This window comes from Arvicanthis niloticus, chromosome 3 (genome assembly GCF_011762505.2).
Source record: "Arvicanthis niloticus isolate mArvNil1 chromosome 3, mArvNil1.pat.X, whole genome shotgun sequence".
NCBI lineage: Eukaryota > Metazoa > Chordata > Mammalia > Rodentia > Muridae > Arvicanthis > Arvicanthis niloticus.
Window position 1 is genome coordinate 48,074,743 of NC_047660.1, and position 6,000 is coordinate 48,080,742.

Genomic DNA, 6,000 nt, shown 5'->3' on the forward strand with positions numbered 1-6,000 from the left:
ATTAAAATGAATAAAAAGTGTTTGAAGCAGATGTGAATGGAATCCTGGACATTCCTAGTGCTCCCTCTCCCTTCCCCAACTCCCTCCTTCCTCTGTTTCTGAATGTGAATGCCTGCAGTAAGTTGGTGGAACACAAGCAGATTCAATTGGCATTCATTATTTTCATTGTACTCGGTGCTTGTGCATGGATTGCTTTGTTTAATTCTAATTCCTTGAAGTGGATATTACTGTCTCTACTCTTCAGACAAAGGACAGAGACTCAGAGAAGCTAAGTGAGTTTACATTCAGTGCTGCGTGTGTTTTTCACTCTCCCTAGCAAAGAGCCGCAGAACCCCCTGTGATGTTAAGTGTGTCCCCTTCTGGGATGAGTACATTCTCCATTGGACATATCTCAAAGACATGTGGCCTAATTCTCTTGCTACCAGGAACTCTACCATTGACTTACCAGCATAGAACACTGAAGCAGAATGGAATTTACTTACTGCTCAAGGGAGGTAAGAAAGGCTGCTGTCCTGCCAGAGAGGGACTCTGGCTTCTTTAGCACCTGCCTACACATCCAGAGACATGTAGATGGACTTGAACTGAGGACCACTGGCCTCCTGATCCATTCTGCCTGTTTTCTTTCACAAGGAGCAACTACAGTTGATTTACCTGTTCCCTTGGGAGTGAAAGCTGATGCTAGAATACTCTGCCATGGAAACTGTCCTTGTTGACTAGAGAGGATAAATTTAAATCGTGAGAACATGTGCTTCTTTGGATTGGTGTTGAGCAGAACAGAGCAGGTGTGTTTCTCTGTAGTGTTCCTTGAGAGATGAGATGGACAGAAGAATGATATGAAGAGAAAAGAAAAGCAAAGGGCTTAAGTAGCAATAGCCCAGGGAAACTAAAGAAGAATGAATAAGGAAAGAAGAAATTATGGAGAAACACAATTTGTCTAGCTGCTTAAGTTCATTCTCCTTAGGTTTGTATAGGCCCCCCAAATTCACCTCCCTGTTTCTGGAGATATCTTATGTGACACCGGTAAGAAATTCACAGAGCCCTTTCAATGCCCATGCCCTATTAATCTACCAAATACCTTTATTCTCATTTCAGTGAGAAGAGACTTCAAGAGAATATGTGGCACACAGATGATAGAGAGAAAGAAAGAAAGAAAAAAGAAAGAAAGAAAGAAAGAAAGAAAGAAAGAAAGAAAGAAAAGAAGGAAGGAAGGAAAGAAGAAATAAAGGAAGGAACAAACAAAGGAAAATACATAGATAGGTATATAGATAAACAGACATACAGATAAATAGAAAGAGATAGATAGATAGATAGATAGATAGATAGATAGATAGATAGATAGATAGATAGATAGATAGATAGAATAAGAATTATGATAGGAATGTGACAGGCTGGTGATAGGAATAATTTATGTCAATATATAAAAATGCCTAAGTTTTAATGTAATGAAGATAACATTGCTGAGGAGTGTTGACTACAAAACCTTGCTCCTAGAAACTAGAAGAATGTAACCTAATAGAAAATATGTTGTGAATTGAGCAAAGGAGATATTTAAGAGCCTATCTATGTGAATAAAGTTACACAGGGAACAGACAGGTCTATAAGATACCAAGCAGCCACAGAGTCACAGGGGAAGCAACCAATCCCCAACAGTGTACTATGTTGCCAAACTATGAATTGCTAAAGGTTTGGGGTACTGAACCCATTTTCCACTCATGTTATTTTCTGCCTCTGATCTGTTTAACAGAATGTGAGTCTACTGAAAACTGAAGTTGCAATGGAGCTGCAATTGACTTACAACTGAACTAAATCCCCTTCTAGGCAAAGCATCAGGTTGTGCCTGATGCTTCTGATGGCTCCCACTGACTGCACTACAGAAGGAAGTTTGGCTGGTCTGTCTGGCAGCATTGAGCCACTTCTGCAGTGACTGCAGTGAATGTCATAGGTATCTATAGTCATTAAAAAAGGAAGCATGCTGCCTGAGCTTGATGTGCATTCAAATCATCCTTATGACAGCCTTGAATAACATGTAACTGTACAGTCTGTAAGGCTAGCTTCAATAAATAAATAAATAAATAAATAAATAAATAAATAAATAGTAGCTGGAATCATTAGTGTTTAGTTTCCTTGTCCTCATTAAGCCAGCATAAGGAAAGTGTGTCCTGTATCACCTCTTTCGACGTTGGATGCTACAGCTATGAGACAATGATGGCTGGTAATTGGCTGTCTCTAAGGAAGTGTATGAAGGTCATGTACTCACAGGAAAACTGCCCTCACTGTCTTCAGGGCAGGTAGCCCAGCCCCAGCAGTGAACCTTCTGATCCTACATCCCTAGTCTCTAGTTGACATAGGTCCCCTGTTCTGCACAGCATGTGCAGGGCTGTTTTCGTGCTGAGCTGAGAGAAGTATCAGGGGAAACAGAGCCATTAGCTCCTCTGAAGAGCACTCTCTTGATCAAATACACTAACTGTGCTGTTTACTGTGTAAACTTTGGACGAAGCAGCCTCACAAAGGGGCTTCCTAACAAGGGCTGTTAATATTTATGGCTGACATTGGAGGTTCCTCATTCTACATTAATGAGCTCATCACAGCCTGAATTGCTATGACATTCTAGAAGCCAAGAGCATTCCAAAGCACTGAAGGGGTTGGATAGGTAATGCTTACCTGTGCTTGGCCCAGAGCCTTCCTGACCTAGATCATACTATGGATGTGGGTCATGGAAGTGCCCACTGGCACCTACTATATACTTGTCTTTGGATTGGAGGCTATGGAGCAGAGGGTGTACAGATGCTAGACTCTGCAGGAGGTAGAACCTACATTGTAAATGACTGCTGCAGGAAGAGACTCTCTTACTAGCTGAGTTTCCTGGAAAAGGCTCTCATACCTGGTCAGCTCCCTGCAGAGCGGTGCAAAAACCTCCAGGATTAGAGCTTTCATGGGCCTACTGCTGTAAGTAATCCCTCACTCACACTCCCATAAACATCTCCAGTAAACTCCTTGTTTGGCTAAGGTGCACTTTAGAAGAATCGTTTATTTGGTCTGTTGTTGGTGACTATTTGAGATGAGAAGTTTGTTAGTGTCTTTCTGGAAGTCACACAACAGTGTTTTCTGTGGGTAAAGGGCCACGGTGAGTAAATTGCTCTCCCTGCACGGACCAAATGGATGAAGGTGCCCAGAACATTTCCAAGCCTTAAGTAATCTAAAATGGATTATCTACTCTTGCTATTGACCTGCTTCACAGCCAATAACTCTGTGATATCAGGTAAGAAGCTTCCTTTCTCTGAATCTGATTGCATATCTACACAAGAAGGCATTCAAGCCAGATAGAAATCATGACCTCACCTCAGTTACACACTCTCACTGGCTGGAAGATGACAAAACTAAGGTATCCATATTCATGGATCTAGCAAGGAAAGCGGTAGTGGTGTGAATCAAGCAAAGCTTTGTGATGGGCTTCTGAGACTCCAGAAATTTTCAGAGTACAAGTAATAGTTCATGTGTGTGCATAGCATCCATCAGATTCAGTGAGATCTAAAGGACTTCAAAACTATGTGTGCTCGGATCTATTAACATTCTATTAAGTTTCTACAACTGCCCTTATAACTCCCCAAGGTGAGTCACAAACAGAGCAGCCCAGGTCTCTCTGAGTATTGTGAGCAGCACTGTGAGGTAGAGATATCATAGGACTCACACCTTCGATGTGTGCCCACTTACGTAAGAAGGAGATATTGGCATTTAGAGTTAAATGGACCTGAGCTCAGACTTCACCCACCTGATTTGGAAGTCTGTTTCCATCTCACAAACCTGACACAATAATGCACAAAACTTCTGTCCTCAAACATTGTCCCATGTATACTAAGTCTATTCATAAATAATACAGTGTGTTCTATGATAAGAGTGCCTAAGTATGGTAATTATCACGTATGGCTGTTGTGCAGGAGCATCTACACCAAAGAATGCTTTGAGGATTCACATGTGACAGTGAATATAATTTCTCTGGTTCTATCTAAGTGCCCAGCAATACTATCGTTGATAATGAAAATAACTATCAACTCTGTGCCTGTGTCTGTATCCTAAGCTGTGTTTTCTTTCTGTACTGGGAGATGCTGACTGCAGGCTCATCCTTGAATTCCCTGAAAGTGAGAATTTCAGTGAAATTCTTTGCTCCAGGTCTTCACCAAGAGCAAATAGAGCAGTAGAAGATGGGACTCAGACAAGCAGCTGGAGGCTCCAAGGACCCTGCAAGGATAGCACACAAGCCATTCAAAGAAGCATATTACAAGTCCAGCAGGACTGAGAGAGAAGTCCAGGGTTGCTGTTTAACTTACTACCAGTAAAGAGGGGCTGGAGAGCAGCAGGTACCTGCTGATCTTATTGCTACAGGTTCCCAGGTGCCCTGATTACCTCTCAGCAGGGAGGGGTAGACATAAAGAAAGCAAGAAGGTAAGTGAATGGATAGCTGGACATGCTCCAAGAGGAGGCCTGACCCTCCCTCTGCAAAGCAGAGCCTGCCAATGCCTCTCCTTTCTCATTCTTTAATTAAAATACATACGGCCCTCCAGCACTGTCGGGAGGAGAATAGTTGCTGTTGGGCAGAGATGCTTAGAGAAGCTAGAAGGTCTCTCTTGGGCTCTGTGAATGAGAGTTGGATCTCAAGGGACCAGGGATAAAGTGGAGTTTGGAATAAGGGGAGGTTGATGGATGGAGAAAATGAAAAAAAAAAAAAATCTATTAGCAATGCTGAGTCCCTTAGAGAATGGTTCTTGAAGAAGCAGAGTAAACAGCTTCCTGATCCTCGAGATTTGTTAATTAAGCATTTGGAACAGGCTCTGGGGTAGAAAGGCAGACAATAGAATCCAGTTCTGAGAGTAGTCTTCTAGGCTTCAAAGACAGCAGGATATTTTAGGGGCACTGGCCTGAGTAAGGTGTAAGTCAAACTCTGAAAGAGAAAGAGGACCCTTTATCCCATGTACTACAGGAGGACTTATTAATTGTAAGACCAGCTAGAGCGAGGACAGGGACAGTAAAGAAATCTTATGAGTAAAAGCAAAAGCCTTTTAACAAATTGTGTTAAGGCAGCAGAAGGCACATTCACTGGCATGAACTGTATGCACAGTATAAGCAAGCAATTCATTGTTATTGCTCTATGCGACTGTGGTGCTGGAGTTTCTTTTCATTCATATTAACACATAGTCTAGCCTAACTGAGATACGTTGTTGTATCAGATTTGACAGAACCATTCTCTGTTGATAGATGCTGTGTTCCATAGCTTTGTCAACTTTACACAAACTAAAATCACCTGGGAAGAGGGACTGGAGAAGGTGCCTTTATCAGATTGGCCTGTAGGAATTTTCTTGATTAATGATGGATGTGAGAATGTAGATTATGCTGCCACCCGCCAGGATAGGTTAGTCATATAAGAAAGCAGGCTGAGCAAGCCATGAGGAACAAGCCAGTAAGCAGAGTTCCTCCAAGGCTTTTGTTATACCATCTTCCTCCAGGTTCTCACCTTGATTTCCTGCCCCAATTCCCCTTACTGATGGAAAGAGACCAGGGAATTATAAATTATAAGTTGAGATAAATCGTTTCCTTCTCAAAGGTGGTTTTTTTTTTTTTTTTTTTTTTTTTTTGTCAGTGTTTTACCACAGCAACAGAGAAATAATCTAGAACAGATGTCTATGTCACTTCTTATATTTTCCAGCTTTTTTTAAAAAAGGAGTTCCAATAAATACTACTTTGCATAGTTTTACAACTTGGTCTTTGAGTACCAAGTAATAAAGTTTGGAAGGACACATAGCAGCTTCTAAAGGGTTGCATGACTTTATGGAAGATTTGCACCTGGGGATTGTTAGTATGGAAGAAGTGGGAGAAAGTAGAAAGAAACAAAACAAGACAAGTTCATAAACAATTCCTATGAAAAATTGTGAATGAAATAATCATATTTATGCCATCCCATGAAAGCCTAAATCTACATGTAGTTCTATATAATCACATTTTTATCTA

At 41.3% G+C, this 6,000-nt stretch overlaps 1 long non-coding RNA gene across 1 annotated transcript in view; it reads left to right on the forward strand.

Annotated features, from left to right (window-relative positions):
- Positions 1-2,050, forward strand: part of LOC143441580 (uncharacterized) — a 197,697-nt gene extending 195,647 nt beyond the window's left edge. Inside the window, exons 4-5 of the long non-coding RNA XR_013109141.1 lie at positions 317-494; positions 1,745-2,050. This is a non-coding gene — a long non-coding RNA (uncharacterized LOC143441580). The remainder of the gene's footprint in view (positions 1-316; positions 495-1,744) is intronic.
- Positions 2,051-6,000: the final 3,950 nt, after the last annotated feature.